Source organism: Protopterus annectens, chromosome 16.part0, assembly GCF_019279795.1.
Source record: "Protopterus annectens isolate FY-2018-M chromosome 16.part0, PAN1.0, whole genome shotgun sequence".
Classification (NCBI taxonomy): Eukaryota; Metazoa; Chordata; order Ceratodontiformes; family Protopteridae; genus Protopterus; species Protopterus annectens.
In genome coordinates this window covers 375,504,369-375,526,283 of record NC_056750.1, presented here as the reverse complement: position 1 = coordinate 375,526,283, position 21,915 = coordinate 375,504,369, and the positions used below count along the sequence as shown (strand labels likewise).

At 40.9% G+C, this 21,915-nt stretch overlaps 1 protein-coding gene across 1 annotated transcript in view; it reads right to left on the bottom strand.

Moving 5' to 3' along the window:
- Positions 1-21,915, bottom strand: part of ABCA2 (ATP binding cassette subfamily A member 2) — a gene marked incomplete in the record, with an annotated part of 2,505,641 nt that overhangs the window by 978,533 nt on the left and 1,505,193 nt on the right.

Genomic DNA, 21,915 nt, shown 5'->3' with positions numbered 1-21,915 from the left:
CCTGCTCCATTCCACTCAATTTTCAGCCCACTTCCCACAGTTGACTACCGCATATTACATCATCTAGAATTTTCTCTTGCTCGTGTACTCTTTTGCATTTGTTTATCATCACTGTATGTTTTGACATTTGCATGGTTTCCCCGGGTTGTTGTGCGCTAAGCAGTTGTGTAGCTACTTTAGCAATGACTGGTGCTGTTAAAGAGGGCCCTGACCACAGTCTAATAAGTCACTCTACTCCTGGCAAACTCCACAACTGTCAGATGAGAAAGTGTTTCTGTTTTCTTTCTGACACATCTTGACATGCACTCCAAGTATCTTTTACTTCAATCACCATAAGCTGAAGAAAATAGGCTGGTCATAATTTGATGAATAATAGATGACTGTCCATATTTTAATACAAGTGCATTATTTTTGTAATGGAATTTCTTTATATTGTGTAACAGCTGACTCACACTTTCTTCGGAAACATTTATGAGCACTGCACACACTCAGCATTTTCAGTACAATGGTTTGGTGACCAATGTGAACACAGGCAAGGCCAATGAGACAGGCACAACATGGCTGTCAAATAAAAATGCTCCATTCACAATATCATACCATATGTCTGCATTTCCCCTTGAACAATGTTAAAAAGTAATAGCACAAATTCAAGATTTTCTGTCTTAGTAAGCATGGCATGTTGTTAATGCACGCAATATTTTTAAGAAGCATTGCAGTGGACTTTGTCAAGCCAGTTTTCTCCCACTTTTTTCCCAGTATTGCACAGGAATTGCTGCATCACCTTGACTCCTGTCTTTCACACACTTCGGCCACATCTTGTCTGCTCTTTGTGTCGTGCTTTTAGTTTTCACATTCAGTTCACGTCAATTGTTCTTATGTAGCACTGCTTACCATATTTACATACGTAATGTATGAATGCCACAGTCAAGCATCCTAAGGTTAATAAACTGATTAACAAAGAAATTGAGTATTTGGTTTCCTTGTGTTACGGTTTCACTCTCTTCTTAATAGTGTACCTAAACTCTGCCTCACCTGTACTCACTGCTGGATTAAGTGTCTAGTGTATATGCAGCTGAAAATTATAAGTAGCCTATTAAGTGTTTTAATAGCATATGATTTCAGACTAAGGTGTAGACAGAAATGGCAGAGGCTATTCCATACACATGTACCTGGAACATTAGCCCTATCATTTCCACTGTTTACTTACTTCCTTATTTATATTTATTTACCAGGAAAGTCTGACTGGGAGTTAAAAATACTTTTCAATGGATATCCATGAAGAAAAGCTCCATGGTTATATATAAAAAAAGTTATTATGAGAATGTGAAAAAAATTACTGAAGCAAAAACATTTATATATTTTTAATGGCGTCATCTCAAGATTTAAACAATGAATTAACTGCACTGTGCAATATGCATACACCAGATTAACAGACATTTTTGGTGGTTGCAATATACAATACAGATACTTTACAGAGATTTGTTTTTTACATGAACAAGTTACTTAACTGCAGACTGGGAGGTGAACTAGTTGTATATATGTGCATAGGCTAGTACACACACAGGCATATAATTTCTCCATTATATATACACACACGTTTCTATATATACATGTAAAAAGAGTACTACACACATGTACTTCACACATAGGTAGAAAGAGGCAATTAAAGTATTTCTTAGTTCCCTTTCCTAATGTTTTAATAGAAGAGCACATACCACATGTATGCTAAAGAACATTCAGCTGTATATCACTGTTGCCATCAATGGTTGCATTTCATTTGTAGACTAGAAAATGCTCGTGCACCAGGCCTGCGTAAGGCCGGACTCAAAGTCAGTTTGTCTGATGCAGAGATCCATGGGAAAAGACATGCATCTTCCTCTGGAGGGCTGTCACAAGAAAGTGCAACATACCTTCTTATAAGTAGTATCGGTGAACCTAGTTGATAAGATTGCCACCCATCTCAATTCCTGCAGAGAAGTCCTGATTTGGACAGTTCTGCCCTATGTGTGTATGTGTGTGTGTTGCCCTATTGTGCGTATGTGTGTGTATGGGGTTGGGGGGGACATGAAAATGGTAAATGTGGTGATATGTTACAAAAATTACATGAAAAAATATTTTTTGACTTTTCTCTAAATATCACAGCCGCTTATGTAAATGTGTCAGAAGAGGTGACTGCTTTTGAACCATTGCATGATCTCATTACACTGTTTTGCTAAGAAGGGCATGGCTACATTGGAAGCAGCTGTGAATCAGTGCAAGTTTTCTTCCTCTCTCCAATAAAGACAGTGGAAAACAGATTGACACATAACTGTGTTTTTATAGCATCTGCTGAGCTCCTGACATCAGCAGGACTAATTATCCATACAAGATTGTCAGCAGTACCTGACAGGGTAAACTACAGATTTTTCTATGTCTGCGGTATGTCATTATGTCATGCAGGTGGAAGAAAATTCCTCTGCAAGATATTTCAGAAGATAAGCTTAAGGAAAAAGGTGGGGGGGGGGGCTTTGATTTCCATTGATTCCAAGGCAAGGAAATAAAAGTTTTATAAAGCACAAACAAAGTTTTGGTACCTACACAATATTCTAACTATAGTGTAGGGAGAAAAGCAACTTAAGGGTTAAGTTAAACTGTAGGAGATGGTAGAGTTTTCCTTTAAGTCATGATACTCTGTTCACTACACTGCTTCAGTTTATAGCAACTCTAAAAAAAAGTGGAAAAGCTCATTTTCACTTATCTGCTTGGTGGCTATGTAGCCCATCATCATTACAATATCTGTACTACTACAAAGAATTTGCAACAAAGTGTTTTACCGAATTAAAGAATAAGGAATTATAAAGGAAGCACTTAAAATGGTCTAGTTACCTATAACAGTGAATTAATTCATATTAATTCTAAATGTGTTATGACTAATATAGGAGCTGCTGAACAATGTACTAGCAGTGAAATATTCATGTGGAGCAAAGAAAGTGAGGTTTTATAACAATGAAAAAGTTGCAAATATCCCAATATATAGGATAGCAAATGTTATGTTGCAGTATGAATTCTATATAAATGTATATTTTTGTTTCCAAGTAATTGCAGATAAGATTAAGGTTTTTGTGCCATTATGCATTTCATCCAATAACAGCCTAGAGTTTGATAACATCATTCTGTATTTGCCTACCTGCAGTGGGCCTCCTGTTAAGTGACTCACCAATATACTGCATCATGTCCTGATATTTTAGGGTGATCACTACTGTCTTACTCTCCAGTAATTCTTGCAGAAATAAGAGATTCTGAAGCAGGAACAACTAAAATGGTATAACAGTGAGCCTTCCTTTAAGCAGTAAACTGAATGTGGTACTTTATATTGACTATGGGTTTCAGTTGTCCTGCAAAATTTCATGGTTTTTTTTTTCAAAATGTTCCCACTTTGGGCATATAAAGAGGTATCCCATACTATGAGGTGTTAATGTATTTTATACTGTAGCAGTTTCAAAGGAAAAACATTACAACAAATACCAGCTCAAGGAACCACATAGAACACTTATTAAGAACAACAAGCCAGCAAGCTTTTGCTAATGTTTTTTCAAGTTGTAAAAAACAGCAGTGCAGTGTATAACAATTATTATTAGTATTTAAGTGAAGAGCTGTTGAACTGATATTTTTTACAACTTTAAAAAACATTAGCAAAAGCTTGTTCACTTGCTGTTCTCAATAAAAGTGTTCTACGTGGTTCCTTCAGCTGATTTTTGTTGCAAGATTCTCATACTTGTATGGTTTTATCCACCGATGGCTTTCCTTCCTGTGGATTGTAGTTTCATAGGCAAAAAGTAGGCTATCAGTCTGCAGACTTTTAGAATCCTAACCAATAACTACAGATCAGAATCAAACTCTGTACTTTTACTTGATGCTTATGGTTACAGTGGTTTTAGGAACTGGAGACTTGTCATCTTTTTATTTGTTTATTGTTAGACACCCGTTTGAAATCAGGACCACTCAGTGATTCATCAACCACTTGCAAATAAAGAGAAGCCAGTGGTTCTATTGTGGCTACTTTCCTATTGTTACTGGTTGACTGCTAAGGTTAAAGTAATTTTGGCAACCATGACTACTGTCCTTGTTTCATTTATTAGTGCCTGATGCTTATGTATGCATGTTGTCTTTGTTTCATTGTGCCTTTGTTGCATACACTCACTGTATGTGGTATATGAAACTGATGCTTTGTAGGCATGGCTTGTTAAAGGGGACAGGGTTCCCTAAGGTAAATGGTGTGGTTATATTATGCAAGACCTGTGGGTTATTTGCCAAACAATGGTAGGATGTAAAGGTGGCAGCTTTGCTTCTTTTTTTACTTACCAAGAATATTACCTTTACATTAATATGTTCCTTCAGGGCCACAGAAAAGTAATTTGTCCATGGTGGAGGTGTAAGGTAGAGACTCAAAACCAGTACACACTACTTCACAGTAAGGCAAATGCAAAGAAGCATTTTAATTATAGACAAAGTTTGACATATTTCACAATCAAAGCCTTTATTTACATTTGCCAGACCACAGAGTGGTGTTTGTTGGTTCTGAAGTTTCTTCCATAGTTTGCTTACAAATATTGTAAACAGAAGTGAACCCAGTGGGCACCCTTTTCTTACTCTGCTCTTCTGCTACACTTTCTTTTTAAAATACCTGTTCATTATTGATAACTGCCTTCTCATACTGTTTATTAAACCATTCACAGCATGTGGGTTTCTGCAGTATCAAGCAAAGGCCTTTTCTCTTTCAGTTTAAGTGAGTCATCAGACTCTGGCACAAACAGCAAGGGGACCTTACAAAGGGACAGTCCATGCCTTGATGATATCTGTGACATTAGTCAGGCTGAGCCAAGAGTGCCAGCATAAAACAATGCCAAAGCCTGCAGCCTTTCTGCCACATGACATGCCATGTGGACCATTAGGCTGACAGTCAAACTATTGAAGTGTGGTCCTTAAGGCACACTTTCAGGTCACTTCCAGTCATATCCTCAGATAATGTCATTTCTACTCTAACAAATTTCACTGAGAATACATTCTCTGTCAGATAATTCAGTGTAGTCTAAATAATGTGGAAGATGTCAACATGTGCCTTCCAACCTGTCTATGGCTCTGCTTTCACAGTCTGTGGGATGAATAGACAGAAACTAAGAATCTGGATTCTTCTTAATGGCCACATCAGAAGCAGTATCATTCAACTTATGGGGTCTGTATGAAAAACAAGCACTCTTTGGGGTATGGAAAAGCCAGTCTATCTTCCTAATAAATGCAGCATGGTGTCAGGATGTTTTAACATACAATTAGATGGAACAGTGGTGCAGCGGTTTGTGTTGTCACCTCAGAGCAAGTGGATTCTCTGGTTCGATTCTCGACTGGGGTGCCTTCTGTGTGGAGTCTGCATGTCTTCCCCGAGTTTGTGTAGATTTCTTCCAGGTGTTTTGGTTTCCTCCCACATTGCAAATACATGTATCTGGAGCATTTTTCCCTAAGCCTCCGCTGAAAATTGGTTTGTTCCAAGGGTGGCTTTCCCAGTAAACAAATGCTAGATAAAATAAAATAAGAATAAATTTAGCAACAGCTTGGAATGTATTTACCATTTCCAAGGTCTGACTGGCTTTCTGAAGTCTCCACTAGGGTGAAGGCAAAGAGTTGGCAACAACCACCCCTTTCTTAAACAACTCAAAACTTCCCAGATCCAATTTTTGCATCATCTGGTAGAAAGAGGGTGGGGATTTAAGCTGCTTCTTACCATCTAAATCTTCCCGAATAGCCAAGCAGATTTGTAGTCCTGATAGACATGAAGTGTTTACATCTCTGGGTAATTTTATTTTTGTCAACTGAAGAGTCTTCTAAGGATGACTTTTGTGGTTTTCAGCTCAAGAGATTTGTCACCCTGACAAGGTCAATGTGAACCTTTAAAGTTAAGGGAGTACAGGACTAGTTGCTGAAAAAAGACAAATTGTTTCCATGATGGAGCAAGTTGTGGAAAGAAAACGTATGGTCTGTGTAAGAGGACTCATTTGAGAGATTTGAACTTCTCTACACTACTGACAGCTACATGGTGTACATGTGCAAGGGATCCATCATACAGAACAGACATCAGCACAACAAATGTATTTAAACAGAGACCTACCCAACCAACACCCAGAGGAATAATTTTGGATATAACACAGAGTTAGGTGGTCATTATTGGAGCTTGAGCTGGTAGGTCAGGTGTCTGTTGGACTGCTACCATCTGGATCAGCACCTGCACACTGGCAGTCAGTTGGGCCAATGACTTTAGAAAAATTTCAAGGGAAGTCGCACCAATCTGAGGGGTGGGTCTCTTGCCTTGTGAAAGAAGCATCTTTCGCCCTTTTATTTTCCTTAAAAGATACCCTTCATTATGCATGCAAACTTTTTCATAGTAGGTGGACCCTAAATTATTAAGCCTATGCAATGCATTACAGAGATTACAGGAAGAGAAAGTCAGTTATATAACACAGAGACTTGGGATGCTTCACCTTATAATGTTAGTTATATGATGTTTCCCATTCTGCACTCCTGTATTACAAAAAACTCTTCAGGTCAATTAACTGTTGAAAAATACAGCATTAGCCATTCAGAAATTAAAATATAAAACATGAGCAGAATATGGGGGCTTTTTTATTATACAGAGTAAGATAATGGCTGGGATTCAGAAAAAAATCCCATAACTCGCATAAACTGCCTACAGCAAGAGGGTCAGTTTATTTTATCTGAGGGAAATGTGATTCAAGGACAGATATGGCCGCAGTGAAGAACACCATATTAATGTCTCACGAGCATGTCTGTGGGACTCGCTTTTTATCGCAAGTGCTATCAGACTTGTGATGGCGGTAGCACTTACACTGGCGGCGGATGCATCATTTTGGCACAGTCACTCACATTCAGACACTCATGCATACACATGTACACACCCAACACTTGATTTGATCAAATGAATGCAAGCTGGGTGCTGTCATCAATTCCCCTAGTGATGTGGACATCTTACAAGAGGGTCTCACCCAAACAATGACTGGTGCCACAAACATGGCCTCAAACTGAATGCCATAAAATGCATCATCATCCCCTTTGGGGAGAGTGATGTCCCCACAAATTATCACATTAATAACAAGGTCCTAATCACGCAATTAATTGTGAGGGACTTCGGCACCCAGGTTGATAGCAAACTGGCTTTTGACCACCATACTTCCTCTGTTGTATGGAAAGCTTTCTAAGTTGCCCAAGTTATTAGTAAGGTTATCTCATCCAGGGACAAGGTGGTCATAACATCCCTGTATTCTTCCCTTATAAGACCCATTACTAAGTACAATGTCCCTTTTGACATATACCTCACAAAGCACATGCAGCAGCTGGAGAGACCACAGAGGTTCCTGATCAGGAGAATCCAGGGCCTCAAACATCTACCCTACAAAGATAGGCTAAAGGTCCTGTCCCTCTACTCAGCCTCCTACAGACTCCTCAGAGGTGACCTCTGTCTGCCATACAAAGCAATCTCAGACTCCACATTGATGGGACTGCTGCATATCCACAAGTCAAGCTCCACTCGAGTAACCCACCCATGTGACCTCAACCTGGTCTGTGACATCAATAGGACTTGTTGGCAGGACAGATCTGTGTCCGAGAGACTCCCCCTTCTGTGGAACAGACTCCCACTCCACGTCACGTGAGTACTTCACTAACCCTTTTTAAGCACAACCTAGATAATTGGATGGGGAGCAAAAAATATACCCCTGGGATTCCATCTGTGTCCCTGCTGGACAGGGGTATTGGGTTCCGACTTGGCGGAACATGGGCTAAATTCTTGGCTAGGTTTGTAAGGGCCTTAGGACCAATAGCCTAGTAATTTCCTATTATCAGACTTACAGACACACTCACCTTTCACACATATGCATGCTATGACACACACACGCATGCACCCACACACACATTCTCAATGCTAAACCTTACATCTACTGCAACCAATTAATTAGAGAGACAGACACACCCACACACTTATCTGACTTCATTCATGTCCCTGCAAACATGCACACACATCTCCATACTCATTCACTGAACTTACCTGCACTGCAACTTTTTCCAGTGAAGTCATCTAGTAACCATTGTTTTTAAGATGGTGTTAAAAATTATTCCTCATGACAAAGTGACTTATGCAGACAAATGATTTTCTAATTTACCTGGCAGTGTAAATTCGGAGCAGCAGGCATTTCTGGGAGACAGCACATGGCTAAGTAGCACCAGCCACTCCCCCAGAGTGCCTCATTACCATGCAGCTTTCCTGCTAATGGAAAACATAAGCAGTAGGGTAGTCTTTCAATCAGAGGTTGACTGCGAGACAGAAGCCACTGGTAATAGGGCTTTTCACCCACAGTAATCTTTTCCAAATCCCAGGAAATGTTGCTACCTTGAAATCTGAAAAATTTGAAAGGTTTTGTACTCATAAAAATAAGTTTTTTACTATTAAGAAAAGTCTTGCAAAGTAAGTACTAAATGATTTCAGTATGCAAACTTCAGTGTCGGAAACAAACTTCCCATTTGCTATGAAGTATGACATTATATAGTCAACAGTCAGAAGGTTTTTCTGCAGATGCATGGCATAGACAGCACTTCCAGGGTACTACCAGCACTGCTCTTGAGGACATGAGGTGGCAAGGGCAGCGGAGTTTATACATTTATGTTTTGTTTGAATCACTAAAAAACTATGGAGACAATGAAACAAGGTAAATGACTACTATTTCAGAAGGTGAAAACACATACTTTTATCTTATCCTAATGTTCTCTATACCATGAATGCCTCTGAATCATTCTTATTGGTTAGTATGATTTTATCATTTGTTCTATTCTAAAATGGCCTGATGCAAGTTGCCATACTGATATGATTTTGTTGCTGAGCTAAAGTTTCCTCCAACAGGGCACTCATACCATTTAACTGTCACTGGTTTTGCAGAACTTCACAGATTTTGCTTCACAGTTGCACCCTGCCTCCTCAAAAAGATTCTGATTTTCTGGTAAATCATCAAGGATTTCAGTCAGTAATGCCAGCAATTAAGAAGTTTTATACGTCATACTATTCAAAACATGCATGTTGATCCAAAGTATGTTGTTCTACTAACGTTTCAATGATTTAGAGTTATATGTATAACTTGTCAGTTATTTTTTGCTATTGAACACCCATTATTATTGGTTTTATCCAGAATTCTTTTTTCCCCTTTTCTTTGTTTTGTACATTTACAGATGTGCCAATGCCCCATCAGTCACCAGGTCCATCAGCTATTACTTCCACCCAGACTTTCTTAGATTCAGATCTGGCCCTAGAGTGGGTTTTAAGAGGGGCCTGGAAGGTCATGCCAATGGCTGCTTTTGCTGGGGGATTTTTTTTTCTATTTAATGACCTACCCACATTTCCAATTTCCTGTGTTCATCTATTTTGTTCAAGGGCTACTCCCCTCTATGGATGAACCACACCACCCTAAAGGTACTGCCTAGATACCCCCCCCCCCCCAAGACAGGAATGGACATTCTTTCCTGTCAGCACCTCAGACACCCAAGCTGCTAATCAAACCAAGGTCACCTAGGCCATAGTTAGGACTTTATCCCTCTACACCACAACACTTGTTATTTTATCCAGAATTCTTGAGCAAATAAGTTGAGAGGTATAACTGTATGGCAAGTCCCATGAGCAAGACATGTTATTGCCATTCTTGTTCTACTTCTTTTTTAATAAAAACAGTCTAACTTTCTACTTTGTGAGAATCTCTGGAGTATGATTCTAAATTTTTCAGCAACTTCCACTGAATTATGTTCTCTGACATCTTTTCTATGGGCCATTTTTATATCAGCTACAGACAGCAACTAAAGTTTCTTTCTTAGCTGCAAGAACTCCTCCTCCAATTTCTCATCCAGAGGTGTCAGGTTCCCTGCCTTTCAGTGTTAAGATGCCATTCATCTACCAGTGACAAATCACAGGTTCACATCATATCACTAAGTAACAGGTCGTTGTAGCACAATTGTTAGAATTAGCTTAAAGACAACTGAAAATCAACAGTTGGGCGCATGGACCAGTGGATATACATTGCTGATAAAGGAAAGGGCATATGTGTAAGTGAACCTGAGGTATGTGCATTACATGGGTCTATATTATATAATCGAAGTTTTAAAACTTCGAATACCATATGGTCGAATTTATAAAACTTTGAATATATAAAAAAATAAATAAAAACAGCAAACATGAAACTAAGGGTAATAAGAAGGGGGGCAATCCTCCTGCACCACCTACACCACCGCTCTTTAAATATACCAACTCCGAGACCACAATATAATGCGGTAAAGGGAAGATTTAAACTGTCAGGTTACTTTTTTTTTTTTCCTACATTTTGTTTGCCGGTAAGCCATTAGACCTCAGGAATTTGTTTTAAAAATGTACAGATTTGCAAAGTAATACTTACTTTTTGCTGTACTTGGATCTATACAATTACTATTCATTTTTTTGATTCCTGACTACTGATCTGCTTATTTGTTTATTTAACTGGTTGATTCTGTCATTCAGGAATTGTGTTTTTACTGACACTACCACTGCAGCTATGTTGTCTCTATGCTACTAAAACTGCTGTTATAACTGTAATGTACATCTAATTGACCTAGTCTTGGAGTTAGAAACAGTATTTACTGACTTAGCACTACAGTTGTCTCTACTACTGCTTCAGCTGTGCTGTTGTGTTCATTTTCCTTTTTCTTGTATGCACAGAATAATTGGCTGATAAATGTATTGTGCATGATTTATTAACCTGTTTCCAAACTAAGTTATGGCACTGTGATGTGGTTACTGTTGAAGCACTCTCAAACTGTAGCACTAGCATCTATTCTCCTGCTTTAGCCACACTACCCTCAGATTTGTATCTTTTACACCCTCCTATCTCCTAATTACTTCCTTTAGCCTGTCTTTGTCTCCTTCTACTAGCTTCATCCTCTCTTCTTTTACTCTCTCTTTTCAGAGCACACTCAAGCAAATCTGCAGTCTGCGGCTACCACTCCACCCATACAGTATAAGAAGGAATCAGTACTGCAAACTAAACAAGGATATACATTTTGAGCCTCAAGAGCAGGGTCAGTCCACCCAGGCATTCTACTTGTATGTTTTATGAGAGTGAAGCTATTACATTAGCAGTATTTCTTAGTAGTTCTCAGCTTGCTAATGAAACTGACTGTTGTAGCCTTGTGCCCCCCCCCCACTAGTACAGTAATACTAACTGTCCAACAGACAGTATACATTTAATTCACATCCCTGTGACTAAATTAACCATCAAGCAGCTCTCTCAGTGCTTTCTGCCTTAGTTTGTATCACTTGGAGGCCCACCTGTTTATTTGCATCTCTATACATTCCCCTTCATTGCTAATGTATCTCCCTACTCTAATCTGTGCACAAACTGGTTACTAATCAGCAAGTCAATGTGAAGACATACTCCCAACCTTAATAAACATTGTTGTCTCTTCTCTCCTTCACTTTACAGGTAGTATGAATTATTACTTACCCCCTCTGAGGCCTTCACTGATTTCCTCTCTGGTTTCTTTGCATTCCACCTGGCTTGCACCCCTTGTGCTATCTCCCTCCCCCAATACAAAGTCTATATTAGAGTCCTGCTGAGCATGGAGCCATCTTTAAATTTCTAGTCTCCCACCAGGACACAAGTGCTACTCAGCAATTACATTCTGCTTGCCGGTAAGCCATTAGACCTCAGGAATTTGTTTTAAAAGTGTTCAGATTTGTAAAGTAATGCTTACTTTTTCTTTTGTCTTGGTTGGCTCTGCACTGCTCCCTTCACCCTCACTAATGCTCGGGCTCTCTCCACTCCCCTGCCCTGCCCCCTATTCCCTCCCACCCCCACTACCTCTACATTTATAGTACTCACAGCCACACCCACAGCTCACCCTCACATCACCTCCACCAATCACAGCTCCTCATGTCACATCACATTATACCACACCAACGTGCTCCACACAAAATACTCCCAATCACTCTCATTCCCACTAGGCATTTTTTACATCACCCACACTACTTCCCCGTCCACATATAGTGCAACCCTATAATTCCTATTTAGACCCCCCCCACCTAGAAACAACTTAAACTTTATAACCATGACTATCACGCAAAGTCTAGTCTGTCTTCTCATAATTCTTTACAACACCACAAGTTAGCACTCTAGCAATATCCCTAAACTTAGTAGCACAACACTGCATTATGCACTCTCACATACAGACACCACACATTATAATAATATCTGCCCACAGTTATTCAAGAACTATACAACGGACCAGTTCAAGACTAAACACATATGCTCTCATTCCTACTCCAAAAAAACACAATACTTTCTCACACTCCTCACCAAACTCCAACATCTGTATAACCATTTTAACTCCAGGCTCACCATAAGTGGGGATATCCACCCCAACCTAGGCCCAAATCCATCCTGTGCAACTCAAGCTGCTCCAACACAAATGTCAGAACATAACATCCCCACTTTCTTCATCCCTGGGCAAATCAACAACAGTAGCAAAACCAACCATCTTTTAATGCTAAATATTAATATTAGAAGTATCAAAAATAAAATACATGAACTCCAGGCCACAATAGCACACTACTCCCCAGACATAGTTGCTTTAACAGAAACCTGGCTAAATAAAAACATAGCTAACTCAGAAGTTCTCCCTACCGGCTACAATATCATTAGACAAGACAGACCACTTCGTAAAGGGGGTGGAACTGCCTTACTGTACAAGTCAAACTTAACTGTCCATCAATTACCAAACTCCTACCCCTCCCCCAATAACTGGGACATACTTATCTCACAACTTCAACTTCACCCTAAAAAGGTCATCACCACAATTGTGATCTATATTCCACCTGGTAATACACCTGCTAGCCTTGAAGACTTCTTATCCTGGTGTTCTTCCACATACTCACAAGAAACCCTTATTCTGGGGGACTTCAACCTAGATTGATTCACCTGTATATCAGAACCACCAAGTAATCTAATAAATCTCCATGGCTACCAGCAGCTAGTCCAAATTCCAACTAGATGTAATAAAAAATCTAAAAGGGAATCCATCCTTGACTGGGTCCTAACTAACAACCCCACATTGCACCCTCACACAGACAGTCTCCCAGACACCTTAAGTGACCACAACATAATATACTTTATACGTAGCAGAACAAGCATATGCAAAACCACTAACTATATATCCACTAGAAACGCAAAAAAATTCTCTCCTGAGGTCCTCAACACTTTACTCTGTAACTGTGACTGGACCCCCCCTAAAAACCCTCCCACTTGACCAGGCTGTAGCATATTTCAACAAAACATTTCTACAACACCTAGACAATGTCGCTCCATTGCGCAAAATCAAGGTTGGAACCTCTACAAACCCCTGGCTCAGTAAAGAAACCAAACAAATCCTCAAGTCCAGAGACATTGCCTGGCTTTACTATCAAAAAACAAAGAAACACAAAACCTAACTAAGTACCAAGAACTGCGCAACCGTGCAAAAAAATGCATTAGGCTGGACAAAAAATCCTACTACACAACATTACAAACTGAATACCAACACAACCCGCAAAAATTTTGGAAAAATGTAAACCAGCTACTAAAATCCACCCAAAAGGCTACCCCCAAACCAACCACCCCTGACACTAAAATTCCCATCGAAACACAATTCAACTCCCACTTTGTGAACTCAATTCTATCCTTAGTATCACAGGACAGTTCCTTCCTCACTATCCCCCAACACAAATAACACTAATACAAGCTTTACCCTCAAAACAGTTTCCACCACTTCAATCAAAAGCATGCTCTCCAAACTAAAAACCTCATCAACAGCAGCCGACCTTCTCCCCAGCTATTTCTTGAAACTCACAGCAGATGCTATTGCTATCCCAGTCTTCACTCTCATAAACAGATTAATTGTTGAAAACTATGTGCCCAAACTCTGGAAAATATCCTATGTTACACCCATACATAAAGGCGGGACCTCCACTGAACGTAATAACTACAGACCCATTGCTTTACTCCCCTCCCCCGGCCAAAATCCTAGAAAAATGCATCCATACCCAGATGCTAAACTATATCCTAGACAGCAACATCCTGTCACCTACTCAGCATGGTTTCAGACCTGCCCATAGTACCACTACAGCCCTCCTCTGCTTCACAGACACAGTAAACCGTCTCAAAAATGAAGGCCTACAAGTGTCAACTCTTTTTTTGGATATGTCCAAAGCATTTGACACAGTCTCACACCAAATCCTGCTAAACAAACTAAACCAATATCATCTATCAAATTCCACTTTTACCTGGTTTCAAAGCTACTTAACTGACAGGTACCAGGCTGTGAAATGGGAAAATTCTCTCTCTCCTCAGCTGCCCATAACTATAGGAGTCCCACAGGGTTCTATCTTAGGACCACTACTATTCACAGTCTTCACAAATGACCTCCATACCTCCACACAGTATGCATCCATAATTCAGTATGCAGATGATACTACCTTAATCTGTGCTGCACAAAACATTCCCACCCTCCTGCAAACAACTCAACTAGCATTCTCTGGCATTGAAAACTACCTTACTACAGCCCAACCTATCCTCAATCCAAAGAAAACTCAGCTTATGATTATAACCAGTTCTAACAAAAACACTAACAGTCAATTCACTATTTACTCCACTAATGCTACTCCAATTGCTCCAGTGGCACAGGCTAAGTTATTGGGAATAACCACAGACTCCCACCTAAAATTTGATAGTCATCTCAACTTAACTATTAAAAAAGTACATGCCAAACTGGGGTCGCTCTACCGTATCAAACCATTTATTACCAACAACACAAGATCAGCCATTGCTCGCTCCCAACTTCTATCCACCCTACTCTATGCATCTCCCATTCTGACTAATCTCAACAAAACTGAACTAAGCAAAATGGAAGCCTGCTATAACAGAATTGCCCACTTTGCTGCAAATTGCTCATATGGAACTCATCACTGTACTGCTTTGAGACAGCTCCACTGGCTTGAACTGCCCAACCTCCTAACCTACAATCAGCTCTGCCTCTGTCATTCTATCTATTACCTCCCCAATAAGTGTCCTGCCCTCAAAAACCTAGTACAACATCACTCAGCCAAAAGGCCTCTTAGATCATCAAGCAAACTACTACTAGAAGTCACCAACAGCTACAATAGCTTTGGAGATGCACTATATAGTAGTTCAGTGGCTAAACAATGGAACTCTGTCCCTACAAGCATTCAAAACACATCATCCAAAGCCTCCTTTAAAGACCTCATCAGGCAACATCTCAAGGAAAGTTGGCAGTGTCATGAGTGCTCCCCAGGCTAGTGAAAGCGGATAACACATACATACAAAATCTAGAGCACTTGATAATAGTTTTCAATCATACTCACAAACACTGGCTAATCTACAACGTATGTACTGTACCTGTGTACTATGTATGTATTTTACCTATGTTCCAAATTTCAGCTGTACACCACAAATCTATTAATTACCTTTATTTTTAAAATTAATATTGTTTTGTTTGTTCTCTCTACTGTAACTGTTTATGTGCTGCATACCACTGTAAAAACATGTCTCCTGTAATTTGTGTGTACACTGATGATGTCTAAATAACTTGTAGTATCTGTAAGGCATTTGTGCCTAAGACACTCAGAAGCCATTTGTCTTCCCTGGCCATTTATCTTGAAAACCAATGGTTTAGATAGTTAGCCCAGGGTACCATGGTGGAATCCTTTAACCCTCAGATACTCCAGTTTGGTAAGAAGGCGGCCAAGAAGTCTTGGCTGGATTCTTTAGCTGTCTAGTCTCCACCAGATATCCCTCTAGAAGCTGGTAATAGCTCTGTAGGTTGTTAGGTGTTTACATCAGATTTGTCTGCTGAGACCCCACTGGAGGCAGCGCGGATCCATCTTTTAAATGTCATCTGAGGCTTGCAGGCATCTGTTCTGGATGTCGAGGGGGAACTGCAGTTGATTACGTGGGTCTATATTACATAGGTGAAGGTGCGTAACTTCGACTGACATAAGTACGAACACATATGTCCGAAGTTATGGAACTTTGAGTATGCATAAAACAATAAAAAAAAAAAGGAAAAACAAAATAAAAGGGTATATGCAAGCCCTCCTGCACCAAACACCCCCCCCCGCTCTTTAAATATATCAACTCCGAGGTCGCATTACAGTGCAGTAAAGGAAATTTTCCCTTTACTGCACTGTAGTGTGACCTCAGAGTTGATTTAAAGACCGGGGGATGTGGGGGGTGCAGTGGGGCTTGCCCCCTTGCATATACCTTTTTATTTTACGTTTTTTTTTTTTATGTTTTTATATGTAGTCTAAGTTCCGTAACTTCAGACATATGTATTTGTACATATGGTAGTCGAAGTTACAGAACTTCGACTATGTAATATAGACCCGATTATCTCGGAGGGTTCTAGAGGGATTCTGCAGATATTAGTCAGAGAGAAAGTTGCAGGTTATCTTCTTCTATCTCATCAAGAGCTAGAAACTCCAGCATTTGTTAAGGCTGATGCTCCTTCTAAGAAAATACTGAGTCTCCTTTTGAGGAATTGTCCTTTGGGGGCATAACTGCTAGGATTTTGGAATTATTTGTGTGTGATTCTTTCAAGTGTTGGATATTCAGAGAAAGTATTATCAGTTGCTTCAGGTGGATACTCCTAAATCAGCGGCATACTCCTAAATCAGCGGCAGTTCCTCCTGTGTTGGCTGCCTTGTTTCATTGCTACTTCCAAGTCTCCTGATTCTCAGCCTCCTGCTCCTAAGAAACCTAACAAGGCTCCTGACAATTGTAAACTTTTATTTAAATATCCATCTGCTCATCTTGCTGTGGTGTCAGTTTCTTCTGACAAACCTTCTAAACTTTTGCCCTCTTCCAAAATTTTACCTTCTGATAAGGACAGCAAAGCAATGAAGAGGATTGGCAAGAAAGTTTACACTGCTTCTACTTTGGGTTTTAGGGCTATTAATTACTAGACCCATATGACCAGCTATACTCTGGCCTAGGTAGTTGAAGCTTGTCAGGTATCTCTGTCCTCCATGATTCAGATGGCAAATCCTCTGCCTTATCTATTTTAGGTTCTGCTTCTCTAGAGGTTTGACACTCTATTAAATGTAACTGATATGGCTGATGGCTCCTCTAGGGCAGTGGCTTTTGAGTCCATCATGAGGTGTTATTCTTGGCCTCATCTCCAGTCTCTTCCTGAGGACATTAGGACAAGTTGTTGGATGCTCCTTTGGATAATATTCATCTTTTTGGGGCTGCTACTGCTGACTTGTTTAAGTCTTTTCAAGAGAAAGTCAAAGCCTTGCAAGACCTTAAATATATTTTTGGGGATCAGGCACCTAGGCAGTGAGACATTTCCCTGCAGTACATTTGGTTGGGGACACATGACTGAAGTGACATTCAGCTACAGAGAAATTTGGCTGTTGCAAATTCTCTGTGGCCAAAGAGAAGCATACATTGCCATGCCTACAGCTTTAATAACCAAGTGCATGGGGGCAGAAGAAGTAATGAGTGTTGTGCTCAGTGTACAGTACATGCTTATGAAACTACAACATGTAGACATGTGCTACAACATGGAGGAAATCCTTCATGCTACTGTAGTTGCATTTATGCTCCAGCAGGCATTTTAGGTAATGTTCTCTAAACACTGTGAAGGGGGTAGTGGTCCATACACACACCAATTATAAAAGACACGTCCACTGTGCACTGCATTTTTGCTGTAAATGATATGCCCTTTGGCCAACCTGCTGCTGATGTCTCATGTTGCCTTGGGGGCCATGGACATGGTTTCCCCCCTGCGAATTTGGTTACTGAAGTTTTGGGCAAGGCACCATATTCTTTTTGCTCCCAAGGAATTTGCAACAGACGTACTTCTCTATAGATGAATGTCAGTTCAGTCATATGTCCCCAACTAAATACACCACAGGGAAATGTCTTGCTGCCTAGTTGCCTGAACCCATATTTTTGTCTCTCCTATCACTATATATTCCAGAGGAATTATCCTTCTAGATCTGCTTTTATTCATAGGCAACCCCACCAGGCCTCTAAATGTCAGGAGGGGTGGAAGGCGGGCCCCCACTTGCTAAGGCTTCTCAGACTTCTGTAGCCCAGAAGCCTTCCTTATTTGATAAGCTTGCTTCTCTTTGACACCCTGCCATTAGACCCTTCAGCTCTCCCTTTGTCTTCCAAAAGTCTGAAGTGATGAAACGCCAATTTGGGTTCTTTCTAGCATCCATCAGGGTTACTTCATCCTACTTATTCTGGGATTCCCCAACCTCCTTTACAGCAACTTCCTCATTTCCTGGAGATTCTAGGGTCCCTGTTGAACCAAGGGACCATTTGGCCTGTCCCCCCTTCCCAAGTGGGAATGGGGTATTTATTCCAGGATATTCCTGGCTTCTCGAAAGGAGGGCACTTGAAGACCTATTTTGGATCTCTCTCTCTGCTCAACACCCTTCCCATGAGCCCTTTTTAGATGCTTACTCTTAAAACTTTGTTTCCTCTTATTACTCCAAGCTTTTCTGGTGTCCTTGGATCTGAAAGATGCTTACCTTGATATCCCTATTCACCCTCTCTTCAGGAAGATTTACATTTCTCTGTGCCTTCCTCTCATTTTCAGTTCTTTGCTTTGCCCTTTGGCTTCTCTACTACTTCAAGAGTATTCACAAAATGCCTAGCTCCTGTGATTGCCTTTGCAGGCTCCAAGGCATTCAGATTTTTCCTTGTGTAGACAATCTGTTGCTTCAGGCACCTTCTCCTAGACAATCTGTTGCTTCAGGCACCTTCTCCCAGTCAATTGTTGCAAGATCTGCAGTTCACCATCTCTCTTCTTCAAAGTCTAGGCTTTACTATTGACTTCCAAATGTCTGTCTTGACTTCCTCTCAGGATCATGTGTACCTGGAGTGAAGGATTCAGATGGTGCCAATGCTGGCCTCTCTTCCACCTCCAAAGGTATTGTTGTTGACAGCCTTGTTTCAGTCTCTTCTTCCCCTGACTGCCATGTCAACCAGGGAGTTTCTACTGGCCCTGGGATTTATGGACTCTTCTGTTTCAATGCTTCCTCTTGCCAGACTGCATATGTGGAAGCTTCAGTGGTACCTCAAGTCAGTTTGGCTGCAGCAAAGGCACCCTCTGACTTTCAGTGTACCTCTTTTTCCCCTCTCCCAAGAAGGAATTAGAGTGGTAGATTTGACAGTTCACACGCAACCCAGGTTAGCCCCTTCAGCCTCCAGTCCCTTCTCAAGAGCTGCTCAACAATGCCTCAGACATGGGGTGTAGGGGCATCTCGAGTCACCTGAAAGTTAAAGGTCTCCCAATCAGAAATTAAACCATATCAACATCAAAGCTGTGAGAGCTCTGATTTTGGTGTTTCAGGCTACCATATCAACATCAAAGCTGTGAGAGCTCTGATTTTGGTGTTTCAGGCTAATCACCTCAGGTTCACTCTGGGCCCCTTGAAGGTGTACACAGTCAACACTACAGGGGAAGTGGATGTTGGTTACCAGTTAACTCTTCAGGCAGTATACATTCCTTCAGAGCACAATCTTGTGGCAGATTCTCTGAGCAGGTCCAAAATACAGGCTCACTAAGGAATGCTTCACAGAGATGTGTTTCTGGACATTGTCCATCAGTTGGGTATTCTTCAGGCAGAACATTTTGCTCCCTTTCTTCTGTTTCAAAGTGTCATGCCATCTGGCCTGGAAAATAGACACCCTATCCTTTCCACTGAAAGGGAGGTTTTTTTATGCTTTCCTTCCTCTTCATCTACTTCCATGAGTCCTGAAGAAGATTCAGCTGGACTCCCCAAATATCTTACTAGTGACTCTCTTTTGGCTGAGACAGCACTGGCTCCCCCAATGGTCTAGTGTCTCATCCATCCCCAATGGTCTAGTCTGCAACTGACATTGTGGCTGATAGGGTTTTGATCCCTTTCAGACACCTTTTCCCGAGGACATGCTCTAGGTTTTACAGGAGGCAAGGAAATCCTCAACCAGAAAATGTTATTTATATCCAAATGAAAAATATTTTCAGTCTGGTGCCATTCTCGCGACCAGGACCCTTTTTCAGCAGGGGTCCCTCTAGTCCTCTCTTATTTGTGTGAGTTGCTCCAGTCTGGCTTGTCCTGTTCTTCTGTGAAGGCCCATCTGGCCCATTTCTGCTTGTTTGCCCTTGAGTCCACATTTGACTTCTTGGTTTGAGGTCAAACATTTTTTTAAAGGTTCCCTGCACATCAGACCTCTAAGAAAACCTAATCCTCCTTCTTGAGACCACACCGTCCTTCTAGGGGAATGCCGCTTCTAAAATAACCAGAGCCTCCTAACCCTCCCTGCTGGATGCCATTTGCCCTACTACAAACCACGCAGTCATATCCTAAGCACCAGACCTGTGCCAAGGACCACGGCTTTATTTCCAAGGATTCAATGGGCTGAAAAGCCTCTGAAACCTATTAACCAGACCCTCCAAACACTCCCTGCTGGACGTCATCTGCCCTACTGCAAACTGCGCAGTCATATCCTAAGCACTGAACCTGCACAAAGGACGATGGCTTTATCTCCAATGACTCTCTGGGATGAAAAGCCTCTGAAACCTATTAACCAGAGCTTCCTAACCCTCTCTGCTGGATGCCATTTGCCCTACTGCAAACCACACAGTCATATCCTAAGCACCAGACCTGCGCCAAGGACCACGTCTTTATTTCCAAGGATTCAATGGGCTGAAAAGCCTCTGAAACCTATTAACTAAATCCTCCCTGCTGGACGCCATTTGCCCTACTGCAAACTGTGCAGTCATATCTTAAGCACCGCACCTGCACTAAGGACCGCAGCTTTATTTCCAAGGACTCACTGAGCTGAAAAGCCTCTGACACCTATTAACCAGACCCTCCTAACCCTCCCTGCTGGACACCATTTGCCCTACTGCAAACTGTGCAGTCATATCCTAAGCACCAGACCTGCACCAAGGACCGCGGTTTTATTTCCAAGGACTCACTGGGCTGAAAAGCCTCTGAAACCTATGCATGTCAATACATTACTGATTTGAATTGAAGTAAGAAATATAGCCCATAGGACTACTCATTATTTGCCTAAGCCTTTACTATACTTGTGACGTGTTTCACCAAGGACAACTGCATAGCCTTCCTTCATTGTTATTCCCTCTCCCAGTATACTACCCATCCCTCTACTCAAGTAAATAGGTATTTCATTTACAAGTAAAGGAATTATAGTTTACTGAAGCGAGTCTATCAATACCAGGTTACCTTACAGACTTTCCACTAGTGCTGAGTTGTATTAGCCTATTGATCGTTTCCAGCTGATATGTACAACAAACAGTGTTTCCTAAAGTAGCACAATTGGCCCATGAGTGCATACACGCTTCTAACCCCTCCCATCCTCACTAGCGACCTATTCTATCACACCTGAGGTTATTACTAGTCTAGGCGCCATTTTTAAAACCCACTAGCAACCACACCGTCCTCCTTGGTGAACGCCGCTTCTAAAAGTAAGGGCTCTGCTTTGTCAACTGATTGAGCAATAAATGTTAATATATGTATGAATATTGCAACTGTTTTACTGAAATGTGGCTCATTTTACCTTAAATCAACAGTGTTAGCAGAAACAGGTAGTTCTCTACTGGCTAGACTAAATGTAGCTGCTTTATTGTACTGTGGCTTATTTTTTACCTTACATTAACAAGTGTTAGCCTAATATACCTTAAATTAACAGAGTTATCAGAAACAAGTAGATCTCTACTAGCTACACCAAATGTAACTGCTTTACTGTAATGTGGCTTATTTTTACCTTGCATTAATAACGTGTTAGC